The sequence below is a fragment of the Ranitomeya imitator genome, chromosome 4 (assembly GCF_032444005.1).
Source record: "Ranitomeya imitator isolate aRanImi1 chromosome 4, aRanImi1.pri, whole genome shotgun sequence".
In the NCBI taxonomy this organism is placed as follows: Eukaryota; Metazoa; Chordata; class Amphibia; order Anura; family Dendrobatidae; genus Ranitomeya; species Ranitomeya imitator.
In genome coordinates, this window is record NC_091285.1 from 659368864 (window position 1) to 659388339 (window position 19476).

At 43.6% G+C, this 19476-nt stretch overlaps 1 protein-coding gene across 1 annotated transcript in view; it reads left to right on the forward strand.

Moving 5' to 3' along the window:
- Positions 1–5944: 5944 nt before the first annotated feature.
- The window catches only part of P2RY11 (purinergic receptor P2Y11), a 41272-nt gene continuing 27740 nt past the window's right edge, over positions 5945–19476 (forward strand). The window contains exon 1 of the mRNA XM_069767073.1: positions 5945–6017. The gene's annotated coding sequence lies outside the window, so the exon portion shown is untranslated. The remainder of the gene's footprint in view (positions 6018–19476) is intronic.

Consider the following 19476-nt stretch of genomic DNA (forward strand, 5'->3'; position numbering starts at 1 on the left):
GGTCCTGCTGCTGGGTTGGCCCCCTCCATATCTCCTGGTGTACTGGCCTGTCTGCTGGTAGCACCTCCAGCCTCTGGACACTACGTTGATAGACTCAGCAAACCTTGCCACAGCTCGCATTGAGGTGCCATCCTGGATGAGCTGCACTACCTGAGCCACTTGTGGGTTGTAGAGTCCGTCTCATGCTACCACGAGTGTGAAAGCCCAACCAACATTCAAAAGTGACCAAAACATCAGCCAGAAAGCATTGGTACTGAGATGTGGTCTGTGGTCCCCACCTGCAGAACCACTCCTTTATTGAGTGGGTCTTGATAATTGCCAATAATTTCCATCTGTTGTCTATATTCCATTTGCACAACAGCATGTGAAATTGATTGTCAATCAGTGTGGCTTCCTAAGTGGACAGTTTGATTTCACAGAAGTTTGATTTAATTGGAGTTATATTCTGTTGTTTAAGTGTTCCCTTTATTTTTTTGAGCAGTGTAGATAGAGAGAGATAGGTAGATATCATACAAGTTTATACAGGCCGATTGAACATCCATTACAGGTATCGTATGGCTTCAGGGGTGCGGTTTACAGAGCAAGAGGAACAGAGCTAATCAATTTTATATTTAATCCAGAAAGGTAGGCAGTGTTGATAAAAAAAAAAGAAATTATATTGTTTTATAAATTGGACAAAACTATACGGTATATACAATTACATGAAGTAAAGAGGAATAACGAAAGAGAATTACTAAACCTAATGTCACGGAGATGGCTCAGGTTTATTGAGTGAAGCACTTTGGTGAAAATGTGGATCAATTCTACACAACAATGTATCTTAATGGCGTTGAACTAGGATCATAATTGGCACTGACTTTTTTATTAGCATAAGTTTCACGCACACACCTCCTCTCTGGTGACTTCAGAGAGCTATATGGTGTGTCTTAGCCTTAGAAATTTAGGAGATTGTCAGCATTTACAATATCTTTGCCCCTAAAGGTCCCAGGCGAAAGTCATTACTGTCCTTTTCCCATCACAATTATATCTGTTCATAGGAGGCATGGCATTTGGTGGCACGCCAGTCATTGTTCAGCTACGTGAAACCATGCTTTGCATTCGCCATTTCATCATTTTTCTGAAAAAATAACTTGCATAGGCAAGAAATATGGACTACATAGACCATGAGACAAGTATGAGTCAACTTAATGGACACCCGTGATGTGATATAGTGCTGACATCTGTATTGGTTTGAGTGTAACATGCAAAGGATAAATGCACCAAAAGAATGTCATCATTGTCATAATAGTTAAAAAGTGCACTAAGAAAAATTGCATGGACAAAGTAATACCAATAAGCCAACCGTATGTATTTAGCGGATGTGTATACCATGAAAGCGTGCATACAAAATAAAACAAAGTGGGAAGATAGTTACCTAGTCAATGTTTCCTGGCCCAAATGCGGCTCACACCCCGACGCGCGTTTCGGAACAAGTCATTCGGCATGGGGTAACATCCCACGTGATCCGGAAGGTTTAAAAACCCTGGGTGGAGCCCGGTGAGGAACCGCCACATGCACTACCAGGAGGAACCTGGAAGTCATCGGCATCCGCCTTATGTGACCGGTGATGACAGGGCACAGATCATGTGATGTGTATCCGCCACATAGATGCAAGGATGCAGCCGACACCCGGGACCCCCGCCGTGCATGCGTGCGTATGTGGTCAGATCATATGCTTTGAGTCTGCAGGTATCAGAACGATGTAATATGTAGATTCCGCTGTAGTAAAAAAATATATGTATAAAAAATATACATCAGCACAGGTGTGAGAATTATGGGGAGAATGAAGGAATACTGTGATGAAACCACAACATTGCTTGATAGAGGCAATAAGTAATACGGGACAATAATAATAACAGAAAGATAATGGTAAGATAATGAGTGGGAACTTAAATAAATGAAACAGGATGAAATAATAAAGAGGGATGTGATTGGTGGAAATGAAAAATGACTGCCGGTAGTGTAAGTAATACGGAACAATGATAACAGCAAAAAGATAATGGTAATATAATAAGTGGGAACATTAAATAAAACATGATGATAAAGAGGGATGTGTATGGTGCAGGTAGTGTGTGATAAAAGGGGAAAATAAGTGTAGAAGGTCAAAGTACATAATGGATAATAAGTATGAGGAGGTGAAAGAAGGAAAATGTATGAATACATAATGTGGGCTACAGTAGGATGTAATCAGAAGAGGTGAACATATGTAGGTGCATAATAAGCAGTGAGAGTAAGGAAGAATGGGAGGGAGAGAACTAGGGGAAAGGGAGAGGAGAAATGGAAGGGGAAAGGGAGAAGAGGAATGAGAGGGGAAAGGGAGAGGAGGAATGAGAGGGGAAAGGGAGAGGAGGAATGAGGGGAAAGGGAGAGGAGGAATGAGAGGGGAGAGGGAGAGGAGGAATGGAAGGGGAAAGGGAGAGGAGGAATGGAAGGGGAGAGGAGGAATGGGAGAGGACTAGGAAAGGGAGAGGACTTCGGAGAGGGGATGGAAAGGGAGAGGAGGAATGTGAGGGGAGGGGGGGAGAGGAGGGAGAGGAAAGGGAGAGGAGGAATGGGAGGGGAGAGGAGAGGAGGAAGAGGAGAGAGGAGGAATGGGAGGGGAGAGGAGGAATGGAAGGGGAGAGGAGCAATGGGAGGGGAGAGGGAGAGGAGGAATGCGAGGGGAGGGAGGGGAGAGGGGAAAGGGAGAGGAGTAATGGGAGGGGAGGGGAAAGGGAGAGGAGGAATGGGAGGGGAGATGGGAAAGGGAGAGGAGGAAGGGGAGGGGAGAGGGGAAAGGAATAGGATGAATGGTAGGGGAGGAACAGGACTTCGGGGAGAGGGGAAAGGGAGAGGAGGAATGGAACGGATGGGGAAGAGGGAAAGGGGAGGGGATCGAATTTGGAGTGTGATTCATCATGGTGGATTCTCCCTTTGCTCTTCTATCTCCAAATATAGATGAAAAAGAGTCCAAACAGGACAGCAAACAAAAACTCATGGAAACACCAGAGGGGATTGTAGGTAAATTATTTGTAACAAATAGAACTTTTCAATTGTCGAATGGCCTCTGCCTGGTACATAGTCTTGGGCCAAACTACCATATTACCACCCTTATCCACTGGCTTGAAAACCACATCCTTCAAGTCCTGTAGCCTCAAACGATTTTTTTTTTAATCCCTGTTCAAGTTATTGGAGGTAGAATAACGGGGGATCTTTGCCAATTCTTCGCTTACCATCTTAACAAAGATGTCAATTGTGGGGCGTGTGGATAATGGAGGGAATTTGAGGGACCGTACTTTAATCGCTGTTGGGATCTTACCTCCTTGTGGTGTATTATGCTCCAGTGCCTGTTGCTCCAGGTTGGCTAGCGCCTCCTGTTCCATCTCTGTGGAGAACAATTTTAAAGAGGTCTCATCATGAAAAAATGCTTGAATAACAATTTTCTCGCAAATAGGTGGAGGTCTTTAATAGCAGTAAATCTATCAAATTGGGCAGTGGGACAAAACATAAGACCCTTATTAAGAACATTAATTTCTACGGAAGAATATTATGTGAGCTAAGGTTGATTACCTTCAGTTTATTCCTGTTGTTTTCAGTTTGTTGGGAAGAAGCTGTAGCTCTCGTTGACGTTTGGGAGTAGAGATGATGTAGAGACGGAAAAGGAACCACCAGACACATCACTGGCTGGTGGATTAGAAGAGATAGAAGATGTACGGTCCCTCTCCGAACCCCTTGACAGATGTCTTTTCCATCTATTTATTCTGCCAAGAGCAAAATCATTTTGCTCTCTATTGAATTTAGTGGATTGATTTTGTTGGATGTCCTTGACCCAAAGGTCCATTAACTTATTCATTTGTACATCAATAGATTGGAGTTGTTCAGGGGAAAGGTGAGTCTTCGCACTGGCATAAGTATCCTCTAAGGTTTTATCAATCTCAGACATGGCTTTAAGATTAAGTATAGTTCTCTAAGGTAGACAAAGGGATTTTAGTGATGAGCCCGTGTGCTTGGATAAGGCGTGATCCCGACATGTTCAGGTGCTGAGTGTCTTTGGCGTGCTAGAAAAATATGCTTGTGTCCCCGCGGCTGCATTTCTCGCGGCTGTTCGACAGCAGCCACACATGTAGGGATTGCCTAGCAAACATTCGGAGCTCCTTGTCTTCTATGGCATGCTTCATCAAGAGCTCGGAGGGCATTGTCTTCGATGACTCAGCAGGAACTTGATGCTTCTCGCCTTTGAGTCCAGCCATTGCATTAGCCAGTTCATGACTGAGCCATTTACACCTCCCACACCCTTTACTGACACATTTTCAGGCTTTATTGTACATGCACATTTGTCGGCCCCCAAAAAAGTTTCATGTTCACACATTCAAATAGTTTTTGGCTCTCTTGTTTGCGATATATTAAGCTTAATTTTGAAGTGTTTTTTGGGGGGAGGGTGGGTGATTTTGGAGAGTAAATGTAAAGAAAAATAGGAAATACGCCTCTATTTTTAACTTTTCTTTTTCTTTTTTTAAGACCACAAAGTAACTTCCAAAGACAATATTATATATTGGGTATATTTATTTTTCAATGATGGCAGATCTAGAAACAGTGATTAAGATTGGCAGCGTAGTTCCTTTTTTTAACCTTTTTTGGGGGGCATTTTAACATATTAATACATTTTTTTTATTGCTTATTTCTTCTGTAACTGGGGCTGGTTTATTAGACCGAGTTACAGGGGAATTTCAGCTTTAGAGCAGAGCTGATTGAGTCTCTCTACACCCATTAATCATATGTTCTCTTGGCCTGAAGAAGGAAGCAATGTCAGAGGAACTACTACATCCAGGTCTATTATTATTATTATTATTATTTATTGTTATAGCGCCATTTGTTCCATGGCGCTTTACATGTGAGGAGGGGTATACATAATGAAAACAAGTACAATAATCTTAAACAATACAAGTCATAACTGGTACAGGAGGAATGAGGACCCTGCCCGCGAAGGCTCACAATCTATAAGGGATGGTCTATAAACACAAGTGCTGGTTCAGTGCTGTGTATACAGAGATTTCTCTGGAAAGTCTGGCTGTGTCTCCCCACTACTATACCTTCACAATGTTGTTCAAGCTCCTGAGATTGCCTGACCATTTTAGTTGGTGCAGCACATTGTGTGGACTTCCCAGGCGTTTATAATCTATGGGTGGTCCAGAAGTAAATTTTACCTCCTTCCTTTGGGCCAGTGCCTGTTCTACAATGGAGTTTAGCCCTAACCTTCAACCTTTTTCATACAAAATTGACCACTACTTCATCCATCTGACCTCTCCTCGAAATTATCTCTTAATGCTTTCTCCCTTGTGGTTTGATTAATGCCCAGTGCTTTCTTGGACTTTCTAGCCGAGTGGTACAATTATGCTTTGGTGTTGTTAGCTTTGATGCAGGAGACTGGCACTGAGTGCCATCATTCAGTCCTCCATTGTAGACTCAGATCTTGGATCCTTCTAGATCAGTGATTCTTTTTTTTTTTTTTTTTTTGGATACTGTATTTCTAGGGTCCACTTGGGTTTGTTTGCAGGTTTTTTTTTATCCTTTTCTGTACCACAATTCGCAACACAAGCCCCATTGTCTTCAACGGGAAAATAGTTTCTGGCATAATATTCAAAAACTATGAAAATCAGGATGAACAATGCTGTCCTGCCAGAGAGACCATGTATATATCGGTCTGCAGCAAAGGCCGATGGGACAGCTACCTCTGCACCCCCTATTGACCTGCGTCAATCTATAGAACGGTAGGACATTGCCTGCTAAGAGCACCAGGTTCATATATAGCTCTGATGACGACCGGTCACACGCCACTCCATGAAGATCCTTTTTCTTCTCATGTTGCTGCTTCCTCTTTCTTGGGTTCAGCCCCCATCCTTGTAACCACATCAACACTTTTCGCCTCAGTGCCAGGCGGCTGCCTGCACATTCATGACCTAAAGCTGCAGGATGAAGGCTCGCATGGCGATGCGTTGAGGGTGAGTTTGGGGGAATTTTTTTTATTTCCATACAATTCTCCAATCGCTTTTTTTTCTTTATTTTTGGATTTTTTCTATACTTCTATATTTTATTTTTAACTGCAGTTGCCAGTTTGGTTCTTGTCCATCACAGACCACACATGGACCCATTATAGCCACTGTGCCAGTATACATGGCCAATTTTTACATACGGTCCATTGACCACATGGAAAAAAAATGCAGCATGCATGATCTGGTTTGTGTTACGGACCATAACAACATGCAATGTAAAGGCAACTCCAGTACTCATCTGCACAGATGAGCATATGGATTTAGGCATATGCAGAATTCACAGACGTGACTGTCTAGGTTTTAACGGGCATCTGAACCTGGTCTTAAGACATCTTTGTGATAGAGAAAAATTAAAATCCATAAAGACATCTCCGGAGAGGGCACATATCACCCTCATATAGAACATGTGGAATTAATTATAACTGGGGATGTGAGGGAGTGCTGATAATTCAACCTCCATTGAAGTAGGGACATCCTGCAATGGCCAGGTGATTACAACAGGAGATCTGCTCTGAGAGCCAAACACTGAGCCTGGTATTTTTGTATTCAGAGGTGGAGAAGTACACCAGAGCTTCCTCTGTCCAAACCACAGGCCCCCAGACTTTTGAGAGTCAATGGTCAGTGATGAATATTGGGAAATCCAAAGATCTGATATTTATAGGACATATGTTTTCAACATTGTAGCATAGAAACGAATATAACGCATTCACTCATATCACTGTAAGACCATTTTAACCATTACAACTTAATATCGTTCCAATGGATGATGCTATCCATGTAGTATTTCATCTTTATAAAAAGGTAAAATCGCGATTGGAAACATGACAACAATATCTCCCACCTGGGACGAAGGTATTCTGAAAGTTAGGGATCTCAAAAAAAATTGTAAAAGACCTAGCACATCCCATAACCAGCCCCCATATGCGCTCACCAAGGGGAGGTATATTGGCGTAACCTTCATCTAATAAAAATGTGAGTTTTGGTGTCTGTCATTGTTCATTCTGGAAGACACAGTTCGCTGTGAGAGTGTTCCATTTTTCTAATCAGAGCGCTTCCCTCTATAAAGATAAGAGCCATTTCCGTGACACAGATTTGGTAATGTTCTTTTGTTATCTCTTTTACTGTATGTAATTGTATATATTGTATTGTTTTGTCCCCATTTTGTAACATCTTTGTATATTTTTTTATAAACACTGTTGACCTTTCCAGATTAAATATATAAAATGTATTAGTTCTGTTCCTCTTGCTCTGTAAACCGCATCCCTGAAGCCATAAACTACCTGTAACGGGTGTCCAATCGGCATGTATAAACGATTGGTGGTGGCAGCTGATAGTTCTTCTTGTTATTGTGGAGTTTTCAGTGACCATACAGGGGGTATATATACGGTATATATATATTCCTTGTGTTGGAATTGGAAGTCTATATACCATACGCTCACTGTGAATTCCCCAATAACCAGCCTAGTAGTGGAATCAGCCGCGCCTTGACCATCACTCGTCAGTCAATTGCGTAATTATCCTGACGATTGGAGGCAGCGGAGTTGCGTATCCCTGACAAGCTGGTGACATCAGTGGAGTCCGCGTGACTTCCCCATTGTTTTGCTTGACAACTAGTGGCACCAGTGGAATCTGCCTGATTTCCCAGTGCCATCTATGACAGTGTCATCTGGAGGACTTGCCTCACTGTTTCCAGTGGGAACCGTGCAATTTATTTGTCCTGTGAAGGCACTGCAGGAAAATCAAGCATTTTTTTTACCAGTTGATCCATGGATTACAGTCGATCACTAGGGATCCTAACAGTAGGATATTTTGTGATCAGCTAATAGCGTGGGTTCCTTTCTAACAAAAAGAGATTATCAAAAGAGGAGAACCCCTTCAAGAACCGTCATATCACCATGGTCAGGCATATTTCTCAGAATCAAAACATGAGCAAAACGTCCATTTATGCAAAGGTACACAAACTGGAATCATTTATCACATAGTCAGTGTACCAGTTTGTAAAATCCAGTAACGCTGTTAGCGCTAATTGTTTCCATACTGTTGGTTTCTCAGCTTCCTTAGAGACTTCTATAAGAATAGAAAAACTGCTTTTCTCCAGAAACAGCGCCACCACCAACCATAGATTGTGTCTGGTATTGCAGATTCCTTATTGGTGAAATGAAGCATAGCTGCAATACCATAAGCCACCTGTGGAAACAGGTGGCGCTGTTTTTGGAAGAAAAAAAGCAATTTTTTCCTAATGCTGGGAATGCCTTTTCAGAAAATTTAGCACCTCTGTACAAAAGGGTAAGAAAGGTGCGTCTTACCTGCAGATGGCGCTATAGTCACAGGTGAGAAAACATTATTGTATGGATGCTACTATAATCCCAACAGATTTCACAAGAGATTACCCAAGAGGGACCAGGGAGGCTCAATTGCCTTAACTGGTCACTGTAAGGGGGGGTTGATTGCTTGGCGCAAAGCTACTGGGGCTTTTCATTTGGAGACAGATCGTCTTGAGCTGTGAAAATTCTAAAAATATCAACCTCCGTCCCAGCCCTTGCAAATTTCCTGCCCACTTCCCTATGAAATTGGCAAGTTCTTTGCTTTTTATGTTGTTCAGCCTGATGGCAATTATGTAACCTGCTATATGTGCCATGTCCTGGCAATCTTAGGGATTGTGCATACGACGGCTTTAAGGCCACGTTCACACTAGCAGTATTTGGTCAGTATTTTACATCAGTATTTCTCAGCCAAAACCAGGAGTGGGTGATAAATGCAGAAGTGGTGCATATGTTTCTGTTATACTTTTCCTCTATTTGTTCCACTCCTGGTTTTGGCTTACAAATACTGAGGTAAAATACTGACCAAATACTGAATTTGTGAACGCGGCCTTAAACTCAGGCAACCCTCCGGGTTTTCCAAGAGGAAGATGCTGCAGGACACATCAGCGTTTTTTGACATGAAGTGTCTTTTTGGCAGCTTCCTAAGCACCTGCTTTGTAGTTTTTGACCTTCGGTGATTTTTTACGAGCATTTTTCCATCATTTTTGGGTTGTCTTTTTCTTATTCATTCAACAATTTGAAAATGCTGAGAAAATGCTCAAAAAGACGCCCAGGTGTCTTTTGAGCCTTTCCATTGACTCATATTGTAGAGTGTAGAGCGCCTTCCGAGCAGAAGACACCTGAAGAATGGTCAGCACACTTCTTTAACTGCTTGGCATCTTTGGAAACTTGAGCGTCATTTGACCACTCGCAAGACTTAATACAGTATATGACCAGTAAGTTGTTTTACATAGAAATGTAGCTGTTATTTTGAGCATTTTCTCAGCAATTGTTCAATGAGGTTTCGTGGTTGACCCACATGAAAACGATGTAGTGAGCACCTACCCTTAGGAGCCATGGACCTGCTACCTATGACAAAATGCCACTGAGGTTCTCCTAATAGTGTGTGCCCTCCACATGCTTGCCACAAATAGCCATATCCTAGCCCCGGAAACTTCGATTCCAGCCAAGAAAGCCAAAGACATCCTCAAATACTCTAACTACCGGCAATTAAATTGCCATAATTTAGCAATGCCACATTCCAGGCAAATGCCAGCCAAAGATAACCCCAAAACAATCAGTCACTCTTATCCCAGGTTTTGATGTACCCCTTTGCCAACTACCATTTCCATTATTTCAGGCAGATGACCTCAATTATGCCAGCAAGAGATGTTATTATGTCAGGATTTTATGCAGCTTTGTGCCAGCAACCAATACCTGTGTTTCAGGCAGATGGTCTCTATGTTTGTCAGCCATAGAAACCCCATTTAAGTCACCGATGAGGACCAGCCTATTTAGTAACACATGAAGCATCTGTCTCCTTTGCTGTGGAGTGCACTGTGGCTGTTCCTGGCACCCATGCCCTCTGACCACCATGAATCCTAAAGAAGCACTGTGAGATAAAAAAAACAACAACAAAAAAACACACACACACTTTGGCCATCTGTGGCCAACAATGTTGGAGAGTCTCGATTACATATGGTCCTGGACCAGATTAACTGTGGCCTTCAGGAACCTAAAACTGTCCCAATTATCAGATGCAATGAGCACAACATGGACTGTTTCTGCCTCAGATTCCATTTTATTCTCTTCTTTTCTCAACTGGTTCTCTCCTTACCACATTTAGACCCATGTTTTCCTCTTTGATCCTGCCTCCTGTACATATACAGCCAAGTGCATGCCCTAGGCAACATACATGAAGGCCAGATTCGCCAAGATCACAGTCCTAAATCTTCCATGGAACCGTGGAGACTGCTTCTATAGTTTCCTCCTCCATGTGATCCCTGGGCATGGGGGAACAAAGAGTCTTCCTTTAGAAACTGCACCCATTACCTGAGCTGTAGGCTCTGCGTGTAGGAAGGAACTGGACTGACGGTGCGAGCATTCACATATACAATGTGTTTGGTGCGCTCCTCTTCCTGAAAGCCATACCCTCATTCGCAGTCAAAAGACAGAACCATCCCCCTTTTCATATGTTGAACCAAGTTCTCACCTCAAGGGTTGTTCAGCTGGGCCTGTACTCTTTCCTTCCTCCTCTTTTTGTCCCAGATACTCTGTGCCTTGGTGGTAGGGGGTGCTCGCTCAGGGGTGTGGACTATTTTTGGGGTTTCTGAGGAACCCACCAGCGTCTAGGCCCAAAAGGCTTCCAGCCGCTTGGCCTTTCTGCAAGCCATGAACCAGGTCATGGTCAGGGGTTCAACCTCCGGCTCATGTCTGGCTTCTAGCTCTCCTTCAGGGAATCCGGTCACCTTCTCTGCCAGGCCACCCAGCCTTACCTCTTTCTCCATCAGTACCATTAACTGCCGCAACAGACCGCGTACTATCCTCTCACTGCATAGTACTGCACTTTCCTTAATCTCCAGCAGACTAATATCACCGTCTTCCTCGTGACCTGGCATCCTACGTCACTGCTCCGTCTTGATTGGTGGGGTTCTTTTCATCTCATCATTCTATTTCTCTATCTCCTCTGCGCAATTTCCGGACTCACACCTTACTGGGCAGGCCATTTTCTTCCACTTTATTTTACTGAAGTGACCGCTCCCGCCTATGGGCTGATACTTCCAGTTTCAACACTCCCCCTGATAGGCGTAAGCTCAGGACATCCAAGATGTTCCACATCACAAGTCGCCTTTATAAAGTTTGTGTTTGACACCATTTTAGACTGTGTAACGGTCGCCATCCTCCACATAACTTGAGTCTTTCCTGCATCACTCTTCTCTTCCGGCTGCAAGACTCAATTCTGCCGACTACGCCAAATGTAACGTGACACAGGGCGGCAGCTGTGGGTGAGGTTCTCGTCTCTTACACCCAGGCACTTTAAATGAAAGTGGAGGTCCTTGCTGGGTGTGTGTTACCGATGACTTTGGTTGGCCAGGACCAGATGTTAGTTCAGTAAGGGAGACCACCAGTCAAAAATACATTTTTTACTAAACGATAACTTGGCGTGGATTCTATACAGTAGGTGGCGGGTACACAACTTTATGAACATTTCCTTCACAATACGGAACATTTTCCACACACAGTTTCAATATCTTCCTTTTTACTCACTTCGACCCTATTTTCACTGCTTCAGTCTACTTCACCACAACACAACTCAGTACTACAGTCCAGTTAGTGAGAGAATTATTCTCAAACCGCAGTTCGTCTTCTTTCGCCTCAAGGGTACTATGTTGCTAGTATGGTCAGTACTCATCGTCTCTGTCACTGACGCTTGGAACTCCCGCTGGGGCGCTCTTTTCATCACACTTTCTCTGTTCCATCTTGGCCCCTTACCTCTCGGAGTTATAAACTCGGGGCCATACTGTTAAGCGTCCTCTCCTGGCACCCGTCTCCGATTATCCACTCTGTCCTTCCATTCTTTCTACTTTCCTCTTGACCCCAGCTCACACTAACCACCGTGTTGGTCTTCCCTCACTTCAGGACACTGACATCATGCTTCACTGCTGCTCTCTAGACCTTAGGTCTACTTCAGACACATACTGGGCCCTATCTGACATTCTGTCTCTGACCCTTTACCTTCGCTCCTCCCACTCTGGGCTAGTCCCACACATTAACCCTAACTCTCCCTATCATCGGGCAGAGCACAATAACAACCCTATTAACGCATTTCACAGTTTACCGTACATTATACAATACAACAATATTCTGTTCTTTAAGGGGGAACATGGGCAACATGTCCATCTCTTTACACAGTTATAATAATCATATTTTTTAATACATTTTAAAAATTTAAGTAATACTTTAAAAAAAATAAATGTCACAAACCAGTAAATCACTTTGAAATCCATGTAATTATTAACAACCTGTACTACAAAATGAACACATTATTTATGATGATTGGCAAATGGACTAAAAAAATTTGAGCTGTTTTTTTTTTCACTATTAAATCAATATAAAATTACCAGTAATGTGTCACTTTGTGACAAAGTCACTGGCAAAGTGCTGGGGGGAGATATGCTTCACTGAGGCTATTAGCCTGAAGTTTTCTCCAGCACACTAAATGTTGAGAGGGGTTAATCGGCCATTTGAAGGGCTGGATTTTTGTGGACAGCCATAGAGCGGGTGGGAGGTTGTCCATCTTATCTCCACCCCAGAGTGTGGCCTGGGGTTTAAATAGTCGGCCTCCAGAGGCAGTCTGTATTCAGTAGGGATGGAGAGAGGAACTCTAGTTCTAGACGTCCTGACAAGGAAGCTGAACCTGTGAATGTTATTTTTGTTTCCCCCTGAGTGGGCGAATCCCCACTACCACACAGAGTGTGCTATATATTTTGCTTGCTTTTTTTCCCAAGGCCAGGAAGGCCTTGTTAATTTTTGCTAACTCTGCACTGGCTTATGCAGCACTCCTAATAAACCAGTGACATTCTTAAAGAGACAGTGCTCCGTTGTCTACCTTCGTGTGCAGCTGAGTGAGCCGATCTACCACAGCTTACAGACGTATTTAGTAAAATGAAAAAATACAGCTAACCTCACAAAAAAACAAGACCTAATAAGTAAAAATAAATAATACTATTATGAATGAGTAAAGAAAAACATTTGAGGAGGGGAGGGCCAGACATATACCGTAAGTCAGTGGTCCCCAACTCCAGGCCTCGAGGGCCTCCAACAGTGCAGGTTTTCAGGATTTCCTTAGTATTGCACAGGGGTTGGAATCATCACCTGTGCAGATGATCACATTACCACCGATGCAATACTAAAGAAATCCTGAAAACCTGCACTGTTGGCGGCCCTCGAGGCCTGGAGTTGGAGACTCATGCCGTAAGTCCTGCATAGGGGCACTGTACTATCAGTATCCGCCCCAGTTTTTGGGAACTTATCGGTGACACATTTAGTAACCGGAAGTTCTATGTCTAATGGCATCACTACAGTCTGGACTATATTTTTCTGTTCCTTATGGGATTTTTTTTAACTTTTGTTTGAGGATGAATCAAATATATATATTCGACAGGTGCCCTATTTGACCGGTGAGACAGTATCTATGAATTGTTCACCAATCAGCAAAGTAAAGTCTCTCAACTTACTTTACGTACATTACAAACATAATATATATAGTTTTTGGAAGGGGGGGTGCTTCTAGAATAATATCTTAGCACTCTTATTATATTGCATTATGTTTGGAACACTTATATGGTCATGGTATGATGGTAATATTTGAGCCCTATGCGGTGGTGGTATGCACTTAGACATTGAGTGGCATTAACGCAGTTCATGGTGGTCGCAGTGTTGTAAAACTTTGTTATTTAGGAACCTGAAGTGTTATTCCTTGTATAGCGCTCATATATAGACACCATATGGTAGAGCTAATTATACACTACATGACAATATACCATATGGGGTAAAGCACATGGCACCAGCCAACGTGAGGTCAACCTTCCACAGATGCCCTCCATTACTGCTGAGTATATTCCAAAATTAGCCCATGCTAACTAACCACACCCAACCACCCAGTCTGGCTTATCCAAAATTCCTATTTCTAATCAGTTTTGTTGAATTACCAGGCTAAATGACAAAATAGGCCAAAGAAACGTACTACTACACTGCCAAAATAAGCTTACCTCGAGGAAGGAGGAAGCTTTTAGAAGATCTTTGTAGATTTTTTTGGTAAATTTCGAATATATTTTGTTTAAACTCTTGATCATGTTCAGGATCTTTGCCTACATAAGTGAACAGAAACATTGTTGGACTCAAAAGCAGTCCTACTTATAATTTGTGCAAAACATTTCATAGGACCCGGTCTATTGGTTATTTCCGTAATCTATGGCCTCTGGACGGGAGAATTTCCTCCTACCTCCCACGCTTTTTTGATTAACCGTCATCGTTGTGGCGTGATACACATGACGTCGTTACCAGGCCAAAAGAAGGGCGATGGATATGGTAGGTTGGAGGTGGTTACCTGGGTTCCCATCTAGTAGCCAGAGATCACCGATGTTGCCAGTGGACTGGGTCCTGCGAATCGATTTGCACCATTGTTAGTCCTAATAATATCCAATGAAAGTAGACTTTAGGTAAATGTATGTTACGCACACTAAATAGTAAAATGTAATGGTCAGTGACTCCTCTTCAGGTGTTTTAGGACACTGAAAGGAATGGGTAAAGCAGCCAACAGCTTGTTTGTCATTTTATTCACTGCTGCCTATGCAGAGCGCAGCAGTCCAGATGAATTTGTCATCAGCTCCACTGCTCTTCATAGGCAGCAACTGAGATGGCAAACCTCAGTATAATAAAGGGAGCTTTGACAACTCGGATAGTTCCTCTGCAGAGAGCAGCAGTCGATAACATTCTCATTTTCATGGCTGTGCTCTGCTCAGGCAGCAACTGAGGTGACGAAGGCTGAGAAAAATAGTATTTAGTCTTGTGCGCTGTGTTTTCTTCTCAGTTGTAATTTTATAATAGGGAAGGCAGAGCTGGAGACCTCCTGGGACAGCTATCCCAACTGTAAAAAAAATGTTCCTTGTAAAAAAAACAACAACGGTGCACTAACATTACATTCAATTTTATATTTTTTAATATTTTTCCATACCTAACTAGGATCTAGGGTAAGGTTTATAACTAAGGTAATCACTTTTCGTATTTAGCCCAAAAAGGTCTTCTTCGGTCTTATCTGACCAGAGCACCTTCTTCTACATGCTAGCTGTTCCCTTGGAAGAAGGTGCTCTGTTCAGATATGACCAAAGTAGAACTTTTTGGGCTAAATGCGAAACGCTATGTGTGGCAGAAAACACCCTCTCTATAATCAAAAATGGTGGTGGCAGTATCATGCTGTGGGGACGCTTTTCTTCAGCAGGGGCAGGGAAGCTGGTTAGGGTTGATGGGAAGATGGATGAAGCTAATACAGGGCAATATTGTAGGAAAACCAATTCGAGGCTGCGAAAGACTTGAGAATGGTGTAGGTTCACCTTCAAGTAGAAAAAACGACCCTAAACATACTGCCAGAGCTACAATGGATGATGTGGATCACAGCATAGTCCTGTGCGTGAACGGCCCAATCACAGTCCAGACATAAATCCCATTGAGAATCTGTGGCAAGACATGAAAATTGCTGATCACAGATGCTTCCATCCAATCTCACTGATCGAGAGTGAGTTTGCAAAGAAGAATGGGCAAAATGTCACCTCTAGATGTGCAAAGCTAGTAAAGACAGACACCAAAAGACCGGCAGAAATATTTACAGGGAAAGATGTTCAACAAAGTATTGACTCAGGGGAGCTGAATACAAATGCATGTCAGAATTTTCAGATTGATGTTTTAAAAATAATTAGAAAACTCTGCATAATTTCCTTTACACCTCACAAATACTTGATACTTAGTGTTAGTATCAAATAAAATCCCAATAAAATATATTTAGGTTTGTGGGTGTAAAGTGAAAAATGTGCAAAAGTTCACGGGGTATGAATACTTTTTTAATATGAAAAAGTAGAAGTGTGCACGCCGTAAAGAGGTGCCAGAGTAGGTTCCCACACCGTAATATATAGCAAAAACTTGGCACTCAATTTAACGTGATACAGGTGATTTAATGGTGTCCACAAAATAACAGAAACGTTTCGGTCCTACATCCAGACCTTCATCAGTCACACACGTGTTTGTGAGCGCTGCCTGTATGTGGGCAGTATAGCCCCAAATAAAGCGATATACCTTAAAATATCAGGACATAAGTGCCGTGCCTGTGTGGGACGCGGAATCCACCGCTAGTCCATGCGCTGAGAATAGCAGTGGATTCCACGTCCCACACAGGCACAGCACTGTATGTATGATTGTCACTTCAGTCCTGCACAGATAATTCCTCTATCTCCGGAAAAAACGAATGCTGGAATTTCCTGCGCCCTGTAATTACCGTAATCTCGCTGTTATCAGCTCCATGTCCAGTGTCCGTGTACGCCATCTGCTTCCTATAATGCTGTGCAGGAGATCCATGAGGATGGAACGATACTGTGGGGCAGATGGGGGACTTTGGTGGGCACTAAGTGAAGTACGGTATGTTGTGGTTATGCTGTATAACATAATTTTTTAGGCAATTGAATAGATATGTTTATTTCTAACCATGCCGGGTACAGCACAGGGCAGCATCCATCAGAAAGCCGACCCTGCCACCGATGCCCACGTTACCTATCTGTCATTAATATCCGACTGGTGGGAGTTCGTTTTTAATGTCCCAATTTTTAAGAATTAGTCTAGGGAAATTTAGATTGTTTTGGGCCTAAAAAGGGCTAAGTTTACAAAATCCTTGGCCATACTGTATTATAAGTATTTCTGGCTGGTGTCAGAAGAGGTCGAAACAAAAGTGTCTCTACATTGTGAACATCACGTCGGTAACTATAAAGTACGGAAAAAAAAGGCCGTACAAATACAAGGAAGTATGGCAAATTTAGCAAAACTGTTGCCATTAGCAACCAATCACAGCGCAGCTTTCAGTCTTCCAAAGCAGTTTCAGAAATGAAAGCTGAACTGTGATTGGTAGCTGAGAGAAACAGACAGTTTTCATAACTAAGGCCCCGGGATTGTCTCCTTAGTAGTGATGAGTGAATACACTCGTTACTCGAGATTTCCCGAGCATGCTCGGTTGTCCTCCGAGTATTTTTTAGTGCTCGGAGTTTTAGTTTTTAGCACTGCAGCTGAATGATTTACATTTCTTAGCCAGCATAAGTACATGCTGAGATTCCCTAGCAACCAGGCAACCCAAATGTACTTATGCTGGCTAACAGATATAAATCATTCAGCTGCGGCAAGAAAAACTAAAACTCCGAGCACTAAAAAATACTCTGAGGACACACGAGCGTGCTCGAGAAATCTCGATTAACGAGTATATTCACTCATCACTACTCCTCAGTCCTTCCAGGAAACGTCCACACATTGTTGTATCTCTGTGACCTGTGAACCCTGGAGCTTCCATCTTCATCCTTTCTTATCTGCAGACTATATAGACTGGTGTGGAGCCAGCGGCCGTGTCACTCTCTCACTTTATTTATTAAGGTGTTGTCTTATTCTCCATATACAATAAGCAGGTCTCACTCGTGGATTTTGAGACATGATCCTCGTCAAATCCTTGTTTAAATATCTTTATTGACCTGATACGTAAAACTACACAAACTGCATAAAACGGGGATTATATACAAATATTATCCTGGGCGTAGTGAGAATCCAAGATACAGCAAAGGACACGGATATGGGATAACTGCAGAGAATGGGAATTTGAAATGGCCAGTCGGCATGGAGAGGTGGTCCCCCATGAGACAGCCGAATACAGCGCCCCACCGAGCCTGACCATGGGACTCTGAAATGCCCCACCGATATAGAGTGGTGGTCCCCCATGTCAGAGACAGCTGAATACAGTACTCCCCACCCATCTTGACCATGGGATTCTGAAATGCCCCACCGATATAGAGTGGTGGTCCCCCATGTCAGAGACAGCTGAATACAGTACTCCCCACCCATCTTGACCATGGGATTCTGAAATGCCCCACCGATATAGAGTGGTGGCCCCCCATGTCAGAGACAGACAAATACAATACTCCGAGATATGTAGAATTGACCCATAGAAGCGCATATCACGCGTGAAACGGCCGTCGTCATGCTGGCCGCTCTCCTTACTTCGCACCCCCGGCCGTGAAGATTTTTACCGCACTTTAATAAAGTTACCTGTCCTGGACGATCGGTGAGTGCCGGCTCTTCACTTCCTGTTACCGTAAATACAATACTCCACCCATCCTGACAATGAGACTCTGAAATGTCCCAGTCAGAGACAGCCGAATACAGCGCCCCACCCATCCTGACCATGGGACTCTGAATTGCTCCACCAATATAGAGTGGTGGTCCCCCGTGTCAGAGACAGCCAAATACAGTACCCCCACCCATCCTGACAAGGAGACTTTGAAATTTCACCCCCCATCCATCCTGACAATGAGACTCTGAAATGTCCCAGTCAGAGACAGCCGAATACAGCGCCCCACCCATCCTGACCATGGGACTCTGAATTGCCCCACCAATATAGAGTGGTGGTCCCCCATGTCAGAGACAGCCAAATACAGTACCCCCACCCATCCTGACAAGGAGACTTTGAAATTTCACCCCCCCATCCATCCTGACAATGAGACTCTGAAATGTCCCAGTCAGAGACAGCCAACTACAGAGCCCCACTCATCCTGACCATGGGACTCCGAAATGCCCCACCAATATAGAGTGGTGGCCCCCCATGTCAGAGACAGCCAAATACAGTACCCCCACCCATCCTGACAAGGAGACTTTGAAATTTCACCCCCCATCCATCCTGACAATGAGACTCTGAAATGTCCCAGTCAGAGACAGCCGAATACAGCGCCCCACCCATCCTGACCATGGGACTCTGAATTGCCCCACCAATATAGAGTGGTGGTCCCCCATGTCAGAGACAGCCAAATACAGTACCCCCACCCATCCTGACAAGGAGACTTTGAAATTTCACCCCCCATCCATCCTGACAATGAGACTCTGAAATGTCGCAGTCAGAGACAGCCAACTACAGAGCCCCACTCATCCTGATCATGGGACTCCGAAATGCCCCACCAATATAGAGTGGTGGCCCCCCATGTCAGAGACAGCCAAATACAGCGCCCCCACCCATTCTGACAAGGAGACTTTGAAATTTCACCCCCCATCCATCCTGACAATGAGACTCTGAAATGTCCCAGTCAGAGACAGCCGAATACAGCGCCCCACCCATCCTGACCATGGGACTCTGAATTGCCCCACCAATATAGAGTGGTGGTCCCCCATGTCAGAGACAGCCAAATACAGTACCCCCACCCATCCTGACAAGGAGACTTTGAAATTTCACCCCCCATCCATCCTGACAATGAGACTCTGAAATGTCGCAGTCAGAGACAGCCAACTACAGAGCCCCACTCATCCTGATCATG